We start from the raw sequence: 20,444 nt of genomic DNA, 5'->3' as shown, positions 1-20,444 counted from the left end.
GGCGAGGCGATGCCGGAGGCCGGAGACTTGAGGCCAGATGAGGCGAGGCCGGAGGCTGGAGACCTGAGGCGAGGCGAGGCGAGGCGAGGCCGGTGACTTCAGGCGAGGCGAGTCCGTAGGCCGGAGACTTGAGGCAAGACGAGGCTGGAGGCTGGAGACCTGAGGCGAGGTGAGGCCGGAGGCTGCAGAATTGAGGCGAGGCGAGGCGAAGCTGGAGGCTGAAGATTTGGGACGCGATGCTGGAGGCCGGAGTCTAGAGGCAAGGCGAGGCCGGAGAGTTGAGGCGAGCCGAGGCCGGAGACTTGACACGAGGCGAGGCCGGAGGCCAGAGACTGGACACTTGAGGCGAGGGGAGGCCGGAGACTTGAAGCGAGGGGAGATGGGAGGCCGGAGACTTGAGGCGAGGCCGGGGGCCGGAGACTTGAAGCGAGGCGATGCTGGAGGCCGGAGACTTGAGACTTGAGGCCAGGCCAGAGACCGGACACTTGAGGTGAGGTGAGGTGAGGCGAGGCCGGAGAATTGAGGCCAGGTGAGGCGTAGCGAAGCCGGAGGCTGGAGGCTGGAGACTTGAGGTGACGCGAACCTGGAAGCCGGAGCCTAGAAGCAAGGCGAGGCCGGAGACTTGATGCGAGGCGAGGCCGGAGGCCAGAGACCGGACACTTGAGGCGAGGGGAGGCCGGAGGCCGGAGACTTGAGGCGAGGGGAGGCTGGAGACTTGAGGCGAGGCCGGAGGCCGGAGACTTGAGGCGAGGGGAGGCCGGAGGCCGGAGACTTGAGGCGAGGGGAGGCCGGAGGCCGGAGACTTGAGGCGAGGGAAGGCCGGAGACTTGAGGCGAAGCTGGAGGCCAGAGACTTGAGGCGAGGGGAGGCCGGAGGCCAGAGACTTGAGGCGAGGGGAGGCCGGAGGCCAGAGACTTGAGGCGAGGGGAGGCCGGAGGCCAGAGACTTGAGGCGAGGGGAGGCCGGAGACTTGAGGCGAGGGGAGGCCGGAGGCCGGAGACTTGAGGCGAGGGGAGGCCGGAGGCTGGAGACTTGAGGCGAGGCGAGGCCGGAGACTTGAGGCGAGACGAGGCCAGAGGCCGGAGACTTGAGACGAGACGAGGCCGGAGGCCGGAGACTTGAGGCGAGGCCGGAGGCTGGAGACTTGGGGCGAGGCGATGCCAGAGGCCGGAGACTTGAGGGGAGGCGAGGCGAGGCCGGAGACTGGAGACTTGAGGCGAGGCGGGAGCCCGGAGACTTGAGGCGAGGTGAGGCCGGAGACTTCAGGCGAGGCGAGGCCGGAGATTTCAGGCGAGGCGAGGCCGGAGGCTGGAGACTTGAGGCGAGGCGGGAGCCCGGAGACTTGAGGCGAGGTGAGGCCGGGGGGCCGGAGACTTGAGGCGAGGCCAGGCCAGGCCGGGGGGCCGGAGACTTGAGGCGAGGCAAGGCCGGAGACTTGAGGTGAGGCGAGACGAGGCGAAGCCAGAGACTTGAGGCGAGGGGAGGCCGGAGACTTGAGGCGAGGGGAGGCCGGAGGCCGGAGACTTGAGGCGAGGGGAGGCCAGGCCGGGGGGCCGGAGACTTGAGGCGAGGCGAGGCGAAGCAAGGCCGGGGGGCCGGAGACTTGAGGCGAGGCAAGGCCGGAGACTTGAGGTGAGGCGAGACGAGGCGAAGCCAGAGACTTGAGGCGAGGGGAGGCCGGAGAGTTGAGGCGAGGGGAGGCCGGAGGCCGGAGACTTGAGGTGAGGCGAGGCCAGGCCGGGGGGCCGGAGACTTGAGGCGAGGCGAGGCGAAGCAAGGCCGGGGGGCCGGAGACTTGAGGTGAGGCGAGGCGAGGCCGGGGGGCCGGAGACTTGAGGTGAGGCGAGGCGAGGCCGGGGGGCCGGAGACTTGAGGCGAGGCGAGACCAGGCCGGGGGGCCGGAGACTTGAGTTGAGGCGAGGCCGGGGGGCCGGAGACTTGAGGCGAGGCGAGACCGGGGGGGGCCGGAGACTTGAGGTGAGGCGAGGCCAGGCTGGGGGGGCCCAAGACTTGAGGCGAGACGAGGCGAGGCCGGGGGGCCGGAGACTTGAGGCAAGGCGAAGCCAGGCCGGGGGGCCGGAGACTTGAGGCAAGGCGAGGCCAGGCCGGGGGGCCGGAGACTTGAGGCAAGGCGAGGCCAGGCCGGGGGGCCGGAGACTTGAGGCAAGGCGAGGCCAGGCCGGGGGGCCGGAGACTTGAGGCGAGGCGAGGCCCGAGACTTCAGGTGAGGAGAGGCCGGAGGGCGGAGTATTGAGGCGAGGCGAGGCAAGGCCGGAGACTTGAGGCGAGGCCAGACCGGGGGGCTGGAGACTTGAGGCGAGGCGAGACCGGGGGGCTGGAGACTTGAGGCGAGATGAGGCCAGGCCGGGGGGCCGGAGACTTGAGGCGAGGCCAGACCGGGGGGCTGGAGACTTGAGGCGAGGCGAGACCGAGGGGCTGGAGACTTGAGGCGAGACGAGGCCAGGCCGGGGGGCCGGAGACTTGAGGCGAGGCGAGGCCAGGCCGGGGGGCCGGAGACTTGAGGCGAGGCGAGGCCAGGCCGGGGGGGCCGGAGACTTGAGGCGAGGCGAGGCGAGGCCGGGGGGCCGGAGACTTGAGGCGAGGCGAGGCGAGGCGAGACCGGGGGGCTGGAGACTTGAGGCGAGGCGAGACCGGGGGGCTGGAGACTTGAGGCGAGGCGAGACCGGGGGGCTGGAGACTTGAGGCGAGACGAGGCCAGGCCGGGGGGCCGGAGACTTGAGGCGAGGCCAGACTGGGGGGCTGGAGACTTGAGGCGAGGCGAGACCGGGGGGCTGGAGACTTGAGGCGAGGCCAGGCCGGGGGGCCGGAGACTTGAGGCGAGGCGAGGCCAGGCCGGGGGGCCGGAGACTTGAGGCGAGGCGAGGCCAGGCCGGGGGGCCGGAGACTTGAGGCGAGGCGAGGCGAGGCCGGAGACTTGAGGTGAGGCGAGGCGAGGCCGGGGGGCCGGAGACTTGAGGTGAGGCGAGGCCGGGGGGCCGGAGACTTGAGGCGAGGCGAGACCGGGGGGGGCCGGAGACTTGAGGTGAGGCGAGGCCAGGCTGGGAGGGCCCAAGACTTGAGGCGAGGCGAGGCCAGGCCAGGGGGCCGGAGACTTGAGGCGAGGCGAGGCCCGAGACTTCAGGTGAGGAGAGGCCGGAGGGCGGAGTATTGAGGCGAGGCGAGGCGAGGCAAGGCCGGAGACTTGAGGTGAGGCGAGACAAGGCGAGGCGAAGCCGGAGACTTGAGATGAGGCGAAACCGGAGGCCGGAGACCAGAGACTTGAGGCGAGGGGAGGCCAGAGGTCGGAGACTTGAGGCGAGGCGAGGCAAGGCCGGAGACTTGAGGTGAGGCGAGACGAGGCGAAGCCGGAGACTTGAGATGAGGCGAAACCGGAGGCCGGAGACCAGAGACTTGAGGCGAGGGGAGGCCGGAGGTCGGAGACTTGAGGCGAGGCGAGGCCGGAGGCCGGAGACTTGAGGTGAGGCGAGACGAGGCGAGGCGAAGCCGGAGACTTGAGGTGAGGCGAAACCGGGGGGCCGGAGACTTGAGGCGAGGCGAGACCGGGGGGGGCCGGAGACTTGAGGTGAGGCGAGGCCAGGCTGGGAGGGCCCAAGACTTGAGGCGAGGCGAGGCCAGGCCAGGGGGCCGGAGACTTGAGGCGAGGCGAGGCCCGAGACTTCAGGTGAGGAGAGGCCGGAGGGCGGAGTATTGAGGCGAGGCGAGGCGAGGCAAGGCCGGAGACTTGAGGTGAGGCGAGACAAGGCGAGGCGAAGCCGGAGACTTGAGATGAGGCGAAACCGGAGGCCGGAGACCAGAGACTTGAGGCGAGGGGAGGCCAGAGGTCGGAGACTTGAGGCGAGGCGAGGCAAGGCCGGAGACTTGAGGTGAGGCGAGACGAGGCGAAGCCGGAGACTTGAGGTGAGGCGAAACCGGAGGCCGGAGACCAGAGACTTGAGGCGAGGGGAGGCCGGAGGTCGGAGACTTGAGGCGAGGCGAGGCCGGAGGCCGGAGACTTGAGGTGAGGCGAGACGAGGCGAGGCGAAGCCGGAGACTTGAGGTGAGGCGAAACCGGAGGCCGGAGACCAGAGACTTGAGGCGAGGGGAGGCCGGAGACTTGAGGCGAGGGGAGGTCGGAGACTTGAGGCGAGGGGAGGCCAGAGGTCGGAGACTTGAGGCGAGGGGAGGCCAGAGGTCGGAGACTTGAGGCGAGGCAAGGCCGGAGACTTGAGGTGAGGCGAGACGAGGCGAAGCCAGAGACTTGAGGCGAGGGGAGGTCGGAGGCCGGAGACTTGAGGCGAGGGGAGGCCAGAGGTCGGAGACTTGAGGCGAGGCGAGGCAAGGCCGGAGACTTGAGGTGAGGAGAGACGAGGCGAAGCCAGAGACTTGAGGTGGAGGCCGGAGGCCGGAGACTTGAGGCGAGGGGAGGCCAGGCTGGGGGGCCCGAGACTTCAGGCGAGGCGAGGCAAGGCCGGGGGGCCGGAGACTTGAGGCGAGGCAAGGCGAGGCAAGGCCGGAGACTTGAGGTGAGGCGAGACGAGGCGAAGCCAGAGACTTGAGGTGAGGGGAGGCCGGAGGCCGGAGACTTGAGGCGAGGAGAGGCCAGGCTGGGGGGCCCGAGACTTGAGGCGAGGCGAGGCGAGGCCGGGGGGCCGGAGACTTGAGGCGAGGCGAGGCCGGAGACTTGAGGCGAGGCGAGGCGAAGCGAGGCCGGGGGGCCGGAGACTTGAGGCGAGGCGAGGCGAGGCCGGGGGGCCGGAGACTTGAGGCGAGGCGAGGCCAGGCCGGGGGGCCGGAGACTTGAGGTGAGGCGAGGCCGGGGGGCCGGAGACTTGAGGCGAGGCGAGACCGGGGGGGGCCGGAGACTTGAGGTGAGGCGAGGCCAGGCTGGGGGGGCCCAAGACTTGAGGCGAGGCGAGGCGAGGCCGGGGGGCTGGAGACTTGAGGCGAGGCGAGGCCCGAGACTTCAGGTGAGGAGAGGCCGGAGGGCGGAGTATTGAGGCGAGGCAAGGCCGGAGACTTGAGGTGAGGCGAGACGAGGCGAGGCGAAGCCGGAGACTTGAGATGAGGCGAAACCGGAGGCCAGAGACCAGAGACTTGAGGCGAGGGGAGGCCGGAGGCCGGAGACTTGAGGTGAGGCGAGGCCAGGCTGGGTGGCCGGAGACTTGAGGCGAGGCGAGGCGAGGCCAGGCTGGGTGGCCGGAGACTTGAGGCGAGGCGAGGCCAGGCCGGGGGGCCGGAGACTTGAGGCGAGGCGAGGCCAGGCCGGGGGGCCGGAGACTTGAGGCGAGGCGAGGCCCGAGACTTCAGGTGAGGAGAGGCCGGAGGGCGGAGTATTGAGGCGAGGCGAGGCGAGGCCGGAGACTTGAGGTGAGGCGAGACGAGGCGAGGCGAAGCCGGAGACTTGAGGTGAGGCGAGACGAGGCGAAGCCAGAGACTTGAGGCGAGGGGAGGCCGGAGGCCAGAGGCCAGAGACTTGAGGTGAGGCGAGGCAAGGCCGGAGACTTGAGGTGAGGCGAAACCGGAGGCCGGAGACCAGAGACTTGAGGCGAGGGGAGGCTGGAGGTCGGAGACTTGAGGCGAGGCGAGGCCGGAGACTTGAGGTGAGGCGAGGCGAGGCGAAGCCGGAGACTTGAGGTGAGGCGAAACCGGAGGCCGGAGACCAGAGACTTGAGGCGAGGGGAGGCCGGAGGTCGGAGACTTGAGGCGAGGCGAGGCGAGGCGAGGCCGCAGGGAGCAGGGAGCAGGGTAACGACCTAAACTCCTTGACATCCATAATCCAGCAGTGAAAATCAATTAACAGTCCTTGGGCACACAGGAAATGTGCACCGAACAGAGGTCTAGCCACTTTAGCCAAGACGAAGTCCCTTGTGTAACATCACCCACTGAAGTAGAGTGTCACCCATTGTGTCCTGTAAGTCTGAATCCTGCTGCTGTTGGCAATCTCCAGCGAGGTTTCATTGCTCTTTGCCTTCTTATCAATAGGCAATGCTGGCAGCACACTCTCTTGAACACCTATGTCTCACAGGAAGTGACACCCTGAAAGGTTGTCTGTAATGAATAAAAGACAACCCTGGCAGTTGGAACCCACGGTGTCCACCTCTGATGTCCAGATGCGCTGGAACTGTCAAAACTGCAAGATGGTTGGCACTTACCAAAGCGAGTGCGTGTAAAACACAGACCCAGCATAGTCTGTTTTACAGCAGTAGACTGTTTCACATGCTTGTGTTGGAGGCCCTGTTGACCAGGTTTATTAAGGCAGGGACATGAGGAGGAATGATGCACCTCTGCCTGGCTGAGTGTAGACTGTCAGCTATTTTAGTAAGCTCCCTATAGTCCTTCACAGGTGCATTAGTGAGGGCTTTGCAAACTTGATCAGGCATTTGTTGCATAAGGAGTTTTTCAAAAATAAAACAAGGATGGTGATTTCACAGCAGAGACAGCACGTGGTCCATTATTTACACACGCCTAGCATCGGCGAGGCTGGGCAAGGAGAGCAACTGTATGGCGTGCTCTGACTCTGATAGTCCAAAAGTCTGTAAAAGGTGAGTTTTCAGCAATCGGTGTTTATCATGTTCAGGTGATTGTTCTAGTAGACTCACCACTCTCAGAGCTGTGGAGTTGCTGAGCGACACTACCACATAGAAATATTTGGTGTTGGCAGCAGAGATTTCTCACAGAGCAAATTGGGCCTTGGCTTGTACAAACTAAGCAACGGCATTTTGCCCCCTAAACACCGGCAGTCAATCTCTTCCCATATCCAGCACCTGAGCTGCTCCTGCAGCTTCCTTTCACACTCGATATGGAATATTTCTCTTTGGCAGTGATTTCAGTGGTGCTACTGAGATGTTGTGGGCCTTTTCCGCTCCATACCTCCACTAGAAGCATGACTATGGTGACCATAAGCAACACTACGCTGATATTCCCCCTTTTCAGCAGCTGTATGTGCAACATGCAGGCCTCATGTTAGTGCCTGTAGGCTATATAAAATCAGGTAATCATTGGTATAAAATTCCAAGAAACATTTGAGTAGAGGGGACTAGAAGGTAAGGAATTTAATGTAGCCCCGTGGTCCACTCTCATTCCCCCAGCATCACTCAATATACCTTTACTAGGACTCATCTGATGTATACTGGGAGTAGAGGAAAGAACACAAGGTTGTGAAAATCAATTGAAAAATAGCTGCAAATGGTTGAAATCTGGAATAAGCTCAGAAATTGCAGAGAATCCTCAGCAGGTCAGGTGAAAGAAAGACATAAGGTACCTTGCCCAACTTGGCATGCCTGACTTAGCCTGTCAGAGTGCACTGCTGGTGAGGCTCCTTCTGCTTTCCTTAATGGTCTTGGTGTCATTAAGACCTGCGCCACAGGCTCGTAGGGAGTCACCTCATTGGAGTGTTTGCCCTGCCTCGGTGACTTTGCCTCTGTGCAAGGTTTTGAAAATCCAATCCCGGTGTCATCCTTAGCTGGACTTCTAAATCGGAACTTAACTCAATCTTGGGTCATGATTTTCAGCCAGCTACCCGCAGTTGTGGTAATAAGATCATAAGTAACCTCCGAGGTAAAACAGCAGAGATTTCAGTCTGCAAAGAAAGGGAAAGTAAAATAGTGACAGCCCTCCCACAGAAAAGTGCAGTGAGGAGATGGGGAGGAGGCGAGATGGGGAGGGCAGATTCAAGGGGATCTTTCTTTCTTCAAAATTTGCAGGAGGAAACAAGTAAAAATGGTGGAGTTACATAGTCCAGCTGTGAGAGCCCAGCTCCCTGCCTGCTTCCAAGGCCTGTCATTCAAATTGCTCTTTTAAAACCTGGTTACGTTCCTATGCAGGCACACAGCCCGGAACTAATAGGATTGGCTCTGACTCATTAAGTCCTTTTTACCCAAACTGGTTGTCCTTTCACCACACGTACAGGGACTTTTCCCAACATTTATCACGGATTAAGGAACGCTATGAGCTAATGTTTCTGCAGAAACCTCTCAGGAAGGAATGGGTGCAGGGCAAGTGGGCTGTGGGGGCTGTGAGACATATTTGCGCAAATGATTCAGAATATTTCGTTCAAATCCTCCACCCCTTCCATCCAGGAGCCATACTTTCCATCTTGATCCTGCTCATTGATTCAGGCCTAACCCTTGCAAAATTCCTGCATTTTGTGCCAACTTGCATTACTAAAACCAGAGAACTTCAATCTTATTCTCCATTGAAACAAGCCTGTTCTCTTCAGTGGTGATAGATGTATCCTCAGCCTCTAGAAGTAGCAAGAATGCTCCCAGGGTGATTAACAGTCTGAGGTTATAGCAATGATGCTGTTTTCATTTTGCATATTTATACCTAGGTGGCTCTAAATACGGATATGTACTGAGTATAATGGAAACGTATGTAAAGGATGAAAAGTTATTGAATGGTTTATTGTATATATTTATTTTTGAATAAAGTATATTTTGAAATAAAAAAAATATTTATGCCTAACAATGACAATGTGAATTCAATGTGTATTCGTGAGCTGGTTAACAGTCTGACAAATCTTGACATCAATAGGCCTTCCATGATTGGCCTACACCAAGCAACGGGGGCAATAAATCCTATACGGAAGAAAAGCATTATGGGGCGGCACTCCCCATGATAACAAGGAAACACAAAATCCACCAGAGGTGAATATTCCACTGAAAATCCAAATGGAACTAATTTTAAAATCTGATCTTTCTGAAATGAGAAACACAGAAAGGAAATGGAGACAAGAATAGAAACATAGAAAACCTGCAGCACAATACAGGCCCTTCAGCCCACAAAGCTGTGCCAAACATGTCCTTACCTTAGAAATTACCTGAGGTTACCCATAGCCCTCTATTTTTCTAAGCTCGATGTACCTGTCCAGGAGTCTCTTAAAAGACGCGATCATATTCGCCTCCACCACCGTCGCCGGCAGCCCATTCCACGCACTCACCATTCTCTGCATAAAAAAACTTACCCCTGACATCTCCTCTGTACCTACTTCCAAGCACCTTAAAACTGTGCCCTCTCATGCTAGCCATTCCAGCCCTGGGAAAAAGCCTTTGACTATCCACATGATCAATGCCTCTCATCATACACCTCTATCAGGTCACCTCTCATCCTCCATCACTCCAAGGAGAAAAGGTCGAGTTCACTCAACCTATTCTCATAAGGCATGCTCCCCAATCCAGGCAACATCCTTGTAAATCTCCTCTGCACCACTTCTATGGTTTCCACATCCTTCCTGTAGTGAGGCAACCAGAACTGAGTACAGTACTCCAAGTGGGGTCTGACCAGGGTCCTATATAGCTGCAACATTACCTCTCGGCTCCTAAACTCAATCCCACGATTGATGAACACCAATGCACCGTATATTTCTCAACCACCGAGTCAACCTCCGCAGCAGCTTTGAGTGTCCTATGGACTCCGACCCCAAGATCCCTCTGATCCTCCACACTGCCAAGAGTCTTACCATTAATACGATATTCTGCCATCATATTTGACCCATCAAAATGAACCACCTCACACATATCTGGGTTAAACTCCACCTGCCTCTTCTCAGCCCAGTTTTGCATCCTATCAATGTCCTGCTGTAACCTCTGACAGCCCTCCACACTATCCACAACACCCCCAACCTTTGTGTCATCAGCAAATTTACTAACCGATCCCTCCACTTCTTCATCCAGGTCATTCATAAAAATCACAGAGTAGGGGTCCCAGAACAGATCCCTGAGGCACACCACTGGGGACCGACCTCCATGCAGAATATGACCCATCTACAACCACTCTTTGCCTTCTGTGGGCAAGCCAGTTCTGGATCCACAAAGCCAAATCCCCTTGGATCCCATGCCTCCTTACTTTCTCAATAAGCCTTGTATGGGGTACCTTGTCAAATGCCTTGCTGAAATCCATATACGCTACATCTACTGCTCTACCTTCATCAAGGTGTTTAGGCACATCCTCAAAAAATTCAGTCAGGCTCGTAAGACACGACCTGCCTTTGACAAAGTCATGCTGACTATTCCTTATCATTTTATGCCTCTCCAAATGTTCATAAATCCTGCCTCTCAGGATCTTCTCCATCAACTTACCAACCACTGAAGTAAGATTCACTGGTCTATAATTTCCTGGGCTATCTCTTCTCTCTTTCATGAATAAGGGAACATCCACAACCGTCCAATCCTCTGGAACTTATCCACATTGATGATGCAAAGATCATTGCCAGAGGCTCAGAAATCTCCTCCCTCACCTCCTACAGTAGCCTGGGATACATCTCGTCCGGTCCCAGTGACTTATCCAACTAGATGCTTTCCAAAAGCTCCAGCACATCCTCTTTCTTAATATCTATATGCTCAAGCTTTTCAGTCCAATGTAAGTCATCCCTATAATCGCCAAGATCCTTTTCCGCAGTGAATACTGAAGCAAAGTACTCATTAAGTACCTCTGCTATCTCCTCCGGCTCCATACACACTTTTCCACTGTCACACTTGATTGGTCCTATTCTCTCACGTCTTATCCTCTTGCTCTTCACATACTTGTAGAATGCCTTGGCGCTTTCCTTAATCCTGTCCGCCAAGGCCTTCTCATGGCCCCTTCTGGCTCTCTTAATTTCTCTCTTAAGCTCCTTCCTGCTAGCCTTATAATCTTCTAGATCTCTCTCATTAACTAGTTTTTTGAACCCTTCATAAGCTCTTTTCTTCTTGACTAGATTTACAACAGCCTTTGTACACCACGGTTCCTGTACCTTACCATCGTTTCCCTGTCTCATTGGAACGTACCTATGCAGAACTCCAGGCAACTATCCCCTGAACATTTGCCACATTTCTGCTGCACATTTCCCTGAGAACATCTGTTTCTAATTTATGCTTCCAAGTTCCTGCCTGATAGTCTCATATTTCCCCTTACTCCAATTAAATGCTTTCCTAACTTGTCCATTCCTATCCCCCTCTAATGCTATGGTAAAGGAGATAAAATTGTGATCACTCTCTCCAAAATGCTCTCCAACAGAGAGATCTGACACCTGACCAGGTTCATTTCCCAATACCAGATCAAGTACAGCCTCTCCTTTTGTAGGCTTATCTACATATTGTGTCAAGAAACCTTCTTGAACACACCTAACAAACTCCACCCCATCTAAACCCCTCGCTCTTGGGATATGCCAATCGATAAGCAGGGGTACTTATTGTTAAGGGGTACAGCCACAGGGGTGCTCTCTAGCCTCTGACTCCTGCCCTTCCCTCTCCTAACTGTTACCCACTTAGCTGTCTCCCCAGGCCCCGGTGTGACTACCTGCCTATAGCTCCTCTCTATCATCTCCTCACTCTCCCTGACCAGACGAAGGTCATCAAGTTGCATCTCCAGTTCCTTAAAGCGGTCCCTAAGGAGCTGCAGCTTGACGCACGTGGTGCAGATGTGGCTGTCCGGGAGGCTGGGAGTCTCCCGGACTTTCCACATCTGACACTGAGCACAGAACACTGGCATGGTCCACAGAAGTGGTCCATGAATATGTATAAAAGACTAACAAAGTAACTATGGAGTATGTGGTCCTCTTGGGTTTCTGCAGTGCTCTTCTATCTGGGTGTAAGTTCTAGAATCCTGTATTATTACAGCTGAATCTGCTCCAGCATTATTCTCACAAGGCCCTGAGTTCCCTGGTCAGTCTGTCTTCCATGCCCCTTTCATAACAATTCAGCAAGCAGCAGGCATACTCAGTCACTTTTGAATTTTAGGAACATTTTAGATTCCTACAAATGTCTATTGGATTCTCTCTTAAGCCTGATTTATACTTCTGCGTCAACTCGACGCCATAACCTACGCAAGTGGCCTATGCGCGTTGTGAGCATTTATACTTGTGCATTGCTGTGTCTGCATCGCTCTGCAATTCGGGCACGTCGCGCATTCACACACACCTGCCCGCGCAGGGCTTCATGGTCATGGTAGTCTTTCTCGGGGTAAACAAGTTTAAAGCGAGCGTCTTTTTTCGTAAAAGTGAAATGTGTCCTCCATAATTTCGGAGGTCTGTAAAGTTTTATGGAAAGCACTGCAGCCAGAGCTCCTTCCCTGCCCTTCAGTCGCTCAATGGGAAGCTACTGCAGCGTAGGAGGAAATTCAATGCTACCAAGCAGACCAATCACAGTTGTTGTGGTCCGCATTGCCGCGACGTGCAGTTACATTTTGGGAGAGGTGCGCGTCAGGCTCTGGCGTAGGGATCCGTGTCGGCTCTGTGTAGGGTTTGCGGCGATGCAGTACTTACGGCGTCAAGTTGACGCAGAAGTATAAATCAGGCTTGAATCCTCTCCACCCTAATGAAGGACCTTCCCACCGCTGCCTGTCAGGAGTTTGTACATTCTCCTCATGACCATGTGGGTTTCCTCCGGGTGCTCATTTTCTCCCACAGTCCAAAGATATTATGGTTGGTAGAATAATTGGTCATTATAAATTGTCCCGTGATTAGACTAGGATTAAATCCAAGAATTTCTGGATGACGTTGTTCAAAGGGCCAATTCCACTCTGTACCTTAATAAATAAATAAAATTCTTCAACTCCTTTGTGGTAATTTCTATTTCCTGGTATATTTAGTGAATTTTCACACCTTTCCATCGCTGAATTGTCCCCTCTGTGGTAGTATGTGCAGAACTGAGTTCTATGCTCTGACTCTGCTGCAGCCTATGCATTTTCAAGTTCAGCGCTGTGTATTCAGTCGTCTGGTCTGGCTACCCATCACCTTTATTAATGACAGCATTTAAGCAGCACAATGTTAGTGTCAGCTTCACAAACTACGAAGGGGGAAAAGGTACCATGTCGCTGGTGGGACAGTGGGGCCTGTAAATTCACAAATTGTACATACACTTTTTGGGACTGGTCAGACAAGATGAAGAATCTGTCACAAAAATACTCACAAATAAGTTGTGCTATATGTTTCCAAATCATTGCAAAGACTATTAAAGGGATTGTGTTCGATTTTTATGCAGCTCTTTAGCAAGGGTAGCAAGTAAATGGCATAGCAGAGAATTACTAGATGGGATGAGAGACTAAAATGGGACTGTTTGTCATAGAGCAGAGAAAATTAAATTGAAATGGTCAAAATTCTGGAGGCACAAGAGACTGCAGATACTGGGAATGGAGCAACAAACGAGGGTTTTGACCCAAAACATTGACAATTTCTTTCCTCCCACAGATGCTACATGACACATTGCATTCCTTCAGCACACTGCACGTTGGTCATAATTCTGAGTGTGTTTTGACAAAATGAAGATAAAACGTGTTCATCCACACTCAAATTACTAACCAGTGGACCCACAAGTAAAATATACTCAAGTGGCCACTTTATTAGTTACATCTGTACACCTGCTCTTTAATAATCAGCCAATCACGTGGCAGCAACTCACTGCACAAAAGCATGCAGACATGGTCAAAAGGTTCAGTTGTTGTTCAGACCAAACATCAGAATAGGGAAGAAATGTGATCTAAGTGACTTTGATCATGGAATGATTGCTGGTGCCAGATAGGATGGTTTGACTATGGGGATCTCCTGGGATTTTCAGTCTCCAGAGGTTACAGCGAATGGTGCAAAAAACAAACAAGAAACATCCAGTGAGTGGCAGTTCCGAGAGTGAAAACACCTTGTTAATGAGAGAGGTCAGAGGAGAATGGCCAGACTGGTTCAAGCTGACAGGAAGGCAACAGTAACTCAAATAAGCATGAGTTACAACAGTGGTGTGCAGAAGAGCATCTCTGAGCCTTGGAATGGATGGGCTACAGTAGCAGATGACCACAAACATACACACAGTGGCCAGGAGGTGCCTAATAAAATGGCCGCTAAATGTAGTTGGTAAAGGAAGCAGGATGTCATTGGGAGTGTCAGGGAAGATGTCAGTGACAGTGGTAAGGGGAGGTGAAAAGAATGAGTGTTCCCAGACAAATATAACAATGAAGATAGACCATTCACACACTAAGGCTGTACCAACCAACAAACAGCCATTTACACTACTCCCATACAATACTATGTTATTCTCCCATCTACCACCCCCCGCCCCTGATCACTACACACACAAATCGATTCTAATCTCATTCTAATCAATTTCAGAAGCACTATCAAGAGTGTCCTGACCAGCTACATCACCGTCTGGTACATGAATTGCAAGGCATCTGACTGCAAGACCCTGCAAAGGATTGTGAGGACTGCTGAGAGGATCATCAGGGTCTCTTTTCCACCTGTTGGAGATATTTATCCAGAGCACTGCATACACAGGGCCTTTAGCAATGTCAATGATCCCTCCCATCCATCCAACAATCTCTTTGAGCTCCCTACCAATAGGCAGGATGTACCATACCATTAGTCTCTATTTCCTGAGGAGACTGAGGTCCTTTAACATCTGCCGGACAATGCTGAGGTGGCCAGTGCTATCATGTTTGCTGTTGTGTGCTGGGGCAGCAGGCTGAGGGTGACAGACACCAACAGAATAAACAAACTCATTCGTAAGGCCAGTGATGTTGTGGGGATGGAACTGGACTCTCTCACGGTGGTGTCTGAAAAGAGGATGCTGTCTAAGTTGCATGCCATCTTGGTCGATGTCTCCCATCCACTACATAATGTACTGGGTGGGCACAGGAGTACATTCAGCCAGAGACTCATTCCACCGAGATGCAGCACTGAGCGTCATAGGAAGTCATTCCTGCCTGTGGCCATCAAACTTTACGACTCCTCCCTTGGAGGGTCAGACATCCTGAGCCAATAGTCCTGGTCTTACTTCATAATTTACATACTACTACTTAACTATTTATGGTTCTATTACTATTTATTATTTATGGAGCAACGGTAACGAAAACCAATTTCCCCCGGGATTAATAAAGTATGACTATGACTATGACAAGGACTGTTATGATGGGTACGGGATGTCTCGGATCGGGTCCTGAATATTCTAAAGGGGGAGGGTGAGCAGCCAGTTGTCTTGGTACATGTTGGTACCAATGACATAGATAGGACAAAGGAGGAGGTCCTGAAGAGAGATTTCCAGGAGTTAGGAAGGAAGCTGAGAAGCAGGACCTCCAGGGTAGTAATCTCGGGATTGCGACCTGTGCCACGTGCTAGTGAGGGCAAGAGTAGTCAGATCAGGCAGATGAATGCCTGGCTGAGAGACTGGTGTAGGGGGCAGGGCTTCGGATTCTTGGATAATTGGGATCTCTTATGGGGAAAGTATGACCTGTTCAAAAAGGACAGGTTACACCTGAACCCGAAGGGAACCAATATCCTGGCGGGAAAGTTCAATAGAGCTGTTAGGGAGGGTTTAAACTAATTTGGCAGGGGGATGGGAACCGGAATGATAAAGTGGAGGAAGGGGAAAACAGAAATAAGTCTAAGAGGGTGAGCAGTAAAGATGTCAGGAAAGACAGGCAGGTGATGGGGCAAATGTGTAGCCATTGGGATGAGTTGCAGTGCAATAAAGTTGCAATGAAATCAAAGCAAAAAGTATCAAATACCGGTCTTAAGGTGTTGTACTTAAATGCACGCAGCATAATAAGGTGGATGATCTTGTTGTACAGCTACAGATTGGCAGGTATGATATTGTGGCCATCACTGAGACCTGGCTAAAGGATGCATGTCTCTGGGAGCTGAACATCCAAGGATACACGGTGTATCGGAAGGATAGGAAGGTAGGCAGAGGGGGAGGCGTGGCTTTACTGGTAAGAAATTATATTAAATCATTAGAAAGAGGTGATATAGGATCGGAAGGTGCAGAATCTTTATGGGTTGAGCTAAGGAATAGCAGGGGTAAAAGGACCCTGATGGTAGTTATTTATAGGCCTCCAAACAGCTGCAGGGATGTGGACTACAAATGACAACTGGAAATAGAAAAGGCTTGTCAGAAGGGCAGTGTTAAGATAATTGTGGGGGATTTTAACATGCGAGTAGATGGGGAAAAATCAGGTCGGCACTGGATTTCAAGAGAGAGAATTTGTAGAATGTCTGCGAGATGGCTTTTTAGAACAGCTTGTTGTTGAGCCCACTAGGGGATCGGCTGTACTGGATTGGGTATTATGTAATGAATCGGAGGTGATTGGAGAGATTGAGGTGAAGGAACCCTTAGGAGACAGTGATCATAACATGATTGAGTTTACTGTGAAATTAGAAAAAGAGAAGCCGAAATCTGATGTGTCAGTGTTTCAGTGGAGTAAAGGAAATTAGTGGCATGAAAGAGGAACTGGCCAAAGTTGACTGAAAAGGGACACTGGCGGGAAAGACTGCAGAGCAGCAGTGGCTGGAGTTTATGCGAGAAATGAGGAATGTGCAAGACAGGTATATTCCAAAAAAGAAGAAATTTTCAAGTGGAAGAAGAATGCAACCGTGGTTGACAAGAGAAGTCACAGCCAAAGCTAAAGCAAAGGAGAGGGCATATAAGGAAGCAAAAATTAGTGGGAAGACAGAGGATTGGGAAGTTTTTAAAACCTTACAAAAGGAAACCAAGAACGTCATTAAGAGAGAAAAGATTAACTATGAAAGGAAACTAGCAAATAATATCAAAGAGGATACTAAAAGCTTTTTCAAGTATATAAAGAGTAAAAGACAGGTGAGAGTAGATATAGGACCGATAGAAAATGATACTGGAGAAATTGTAATGGGAGATGAGGAGATGGCAGAGGAACTGAACAAGTATTTTGCATCAGTCTTCACTGAGGAAGATAGCAGGATACCAGACATTCAAGGGTGGCAGGGAAGAGAAGTGTGCGCAGTCACAATTACGACAGAGAAAGTACTCAGGAAGCTGAATAGGCTAAAGGTCGATAAATCTCCTGGACCAGGTGGAATGCACCCTCGTGTTCTGAAGGAAGTAGCTGTGGAGATTGCGGAGGCATTAGCGATGATCTTTCAAAAGTCGATAGATTCTGGCATGGTTCCGGAAGACTGGAAGATTGCAAATGTCACTCCGCTATTTAAGAAGGGGGCAAGGAAGCAAAAAGGAAATTATAGACCTGTTAGCTTGACGTCGGTGGTTGGGAAGTTTTTGGAGTCGATTGTCAAGGATGAGGTTACAGAGTACCTGGAGGCATATGACAAGATAGGCAGAACTCAACATGGATTCCTTAAAGGAAAATCCTGCCTCACAAACCTATTACAATTTTTTGAGGAAATTACCAGTAGGCTAGACAAGGGAGATGCAGTGGATGTTGTATATTTGGATTTTCAGAAGGCCTTTGACAAGGTGCCACACGAGGCTACTTAACAAGATAAGAGCCCATGGAATTACAGGAAAGTTACATACGTGGATAGAGCGTTGGCTGATTGGCAGGAAACAGAGAGTGGGAATAAAGGGATCCAATTCTGGTTGGCTACCAGTTACCAGTGGTGTTCCACAGGGATCAGTGTTGGGGCCGCTTCTTTTTACATTGCACATCAACGATTTGGATTATGGAATAGATGGCTTTGTGGCTAAGTTTGCTGACGATACGAAGATAGGTGGAGGGGCCGGTAGTGCTGAGGAAACGGAGAGTCTGCAGAGAGACTTGGATAGATTAGAAGAATGGGCAGAGAAGTGGCAAATAAAGTACAACGTTGGAAAGTGTATGGTTATGCACTTTGGCAGAAAAAATAAACGGGCAGACTATTATTTAAATAGGGAAAGAATTCAAAGTTCTGAGATGCAACGGGACTTGGGAGTCCTCCTACAGGATTCCCTTAAAGTTAACCTCCAGGTTGAGTCAGTAGTGAAGAAGGCGAATGCAATGTTGGCATTCATTTCAAGAGGAATAGAGTATAGGAGCAGGGATGTGATGTTGAGGTTCTATAAGGCACTGGTGAGACCTCACTTGGAGTACCGTGGGCAGTTTTGGTCTCCTTATTTAAGAAAGGATGTGCTGACGTTGGAGAGGGTACAGAGAAGATTCACGAGAATGATTCCAGGAATGAGAGGGTTAACATATGAGGAACGTTTGTCCACTCTTGGACTGTGTTCCTTGGAGTTTAGAAGAATGAGGGGAGACCTCATAGAAACATTTCGAATGCTAAAAGGCATGGACTGAGTGGATGTGGCAAAGTTGTTTCCCATGATGGGGGAGTCTAGTATGAGAGGGCATGACTTCAGGATTGAAGGGGGCCCTTCAGAACAGAAATGCAAAGAAATTTTTTTAGTCAGAGGGTGGTGAATCTATGGAATTTGTTGCCACGGGCAGCAGTGGAGGCCAAGTCATTGGGTGTATTTAAGGCAGAGATTGATAGGTATCCGAGTAGCCAGGGCATCAAAGGTTATGGTGAGAAGGCGGGGCAGTGGGACTAAATAGGATAAAATGGATCAGCTCATGATAAAATGGCGGAGCAGACTCGATGGGCCGAATGGCCTACTTCTGCTCCTTTGTCGTATGGTCTTATGAAAAACTGCTTCTTCCGCCAAACCATGAAATTACTGAACTCCCTGCCACCACTCAGCTCTCATCACGTATGAAGCACCAGTAGCATTATACGGTTTATGTTTAACTTGTGTCATAAATGTACTTTATTATTTGTTAATTTAATTGCAGTAAAATTACTTTATGTGTTGTATAGAAACATAGAAAATAGGTGCAGGAGTAGGCCATTCGGCCCTTCGAGCCTGCACCGCCATTTATTATGATCATGGCTGATCATCCAACTCAGAACCCTGCACCAGCCTTCCCTCCATACCCCTTGATCCCCGTAGCCACAAGGGCCATATCCAACTCCCTCTTAAATATAGCCAATGAACTGGCCTTAACTGTTTCCTGTGGCAGAGAATTCCACAGATTCACCACTCTCTGTGTGAAGAAGTTTTTCCTAATCTCGGTCCTAAAAGGCTTCCCCTTTATCCTCAAACTGTGACCCCTTGTTCTGGACTTCCCCAACATCGGGAACAATCTTCCTGCATCTAGCCTGTTCAATCCCTTTAGGATTTTATACGTTTCAATAAGATCCCCCCTCAATCTTCTAAATTCCAATGAGTATAAGCCCAGTTCATCCAGTCTTTCTTCATATGAAAGTCCTGCCATCCCAGGAATCAATCTGGTGAACCTTCTTTGTACTCCCTCTATGGCAAGGATGTCTTTCCTCAGATTAAACTGCACACAATACTCCAGGTGTGGTCTCACCAAGGCCTTGTACAACTGCAGTAGTACCTCCCTGCTCCTGTACTCGAATCCTCTCGCTATAAATGCCAGCATACCATTCGCCTTTTTCACCGCCTGCTGTACCTGCATGCCCACTTTCAATGACTGGTGTATAATGACACCCAGGTCTCGTTGCACCTCCCCTTTTCCGAATCGGCCACCATTCAGATAATAATCTGTTTTCCTATTTTTGCCACCAAAGTGGATAACTTCACATTTATCCACATTAAATTGCATCTGCCATGAATTTGCCCACTCACCCAACCTATCCAAGTCACTCTGCATCCTCTTAGCATCCTCCTCACAGCTAACACTGCCACCCAGCTTCGTGTCATCCGCAAACTTGGAGATGCTGCATTTAATTCCCTCATCCAAGTCATTAATATATATTGCAAACAACTGGAGTCCCAGCACTGAGCCTTGCGGTACCCTACTAGTCACCGCCTGCCATTCTGAAAAGGTCCCGTTTATTCCCACTCTTTGCTTCCTGTCTGCTAACCAATTCTCCATCCACATCAATACCTTACCCCCAATACCATGCGCTTTAAGTTTGCACACTAATCTCCTGTGTGGGACCTTGTCAAAAGCCTTTTGAAAATCCAAATACACCACATCCACTGGTTCTCCCCTATCTACTCTACTAGTTACATCCTCAAAAAATTCTATGAGATTTGTCAGACATGATTTTCCTTTCACAAATCCATGCTGACTTTGTCCGATGATTTCACCGCTTTCCAAATGTGCTGTTATCACATCTTTGATAACTGACTCCAGCAGTTTCCCCACCACCAACATTAGGCTAACCGGTCTATAATTCCCCGGTTTCTCTCTCCCTCCTTTTTTAAAAAGTGGGGTTACATTAGCCACCCTCCAATCCTCAGGAACTAGTCCAGAATCTAACGAGTTTTGAAAAATTATCACTAATGCATCCACTATTTCTTGGGCTACTTCCTTAAGCATTCTAGGATGCAGACCATCTGATCCTGGGGATTTATCTGCCTTCAATCCCTTCAATTTACCTAACACCACTTCCCTACTAACAAGTATTTCACTCAGTTCCTCCATCTCACTGGACCCTCTGTCCCCTACTATTTCTGGAAGATTATTTATGTCCTCCTTAGTGAAGACAGAACCAAAGTAATTATTCAATTGGTCTGCCATGTCCTTGCTCCCCATAATCAATTCACCTGTTTCTGTCTGTAGGGGACCTACATTTGTCTTTACCAGTCTTTTCCTTTTTACATATCTATAAAAGCTTTTACAGTCAGTTTTTATGTTCCCTGCCAGTTTTCTCTCATAATCTTTTTTCCCCTTCCTAATTAAGTCCTTTGTCCTCCTCTGCTGAA

The 20,444-nt window shown here is 51.9% G+C and overlaps 1 long non-coding RNA gene across 1 annotated transcript in view; it reads right to left on the bottom strand.

Moving 5' to 3' along the window:
- Nucleotides 1-5,495: 5,495 nt before the first annotated feature.
- The window catches only part of LOC134340991 (uncharacterized), a 54,515-nt gene continuing 39,566 nt past the window's right edge, over nt 5,496-20,444 (bottom strand). The window contains exon 4 of the long non-coding RNA XR_010016693.1: nt 5,496-7,579. This is a non-coding gene — a long non-coding RNA (uncharacterized LOC134340991). The remainder of the gene's footprint in view (nt 7,580-20,444) is intronic.

Source organism: Mobula hypostoma, chromosome X2 (genome assembly GCF_963921235.1).
Source record: "Mobula hypostoma chromosome X2, sMobHyp1.1, whole genome shotgun sequence".
Classification (NCBI taxonomy): domain Eukaryota; kingdom Metazoa; phylum Chordata; class Chondrichthyes; order Myliobatiformes; family Myliobatidae; genus Mobula; species Mobula hypostoma.
This window is presented reverse-complemented; position numbering and strand designations above follow the sequence as displayed.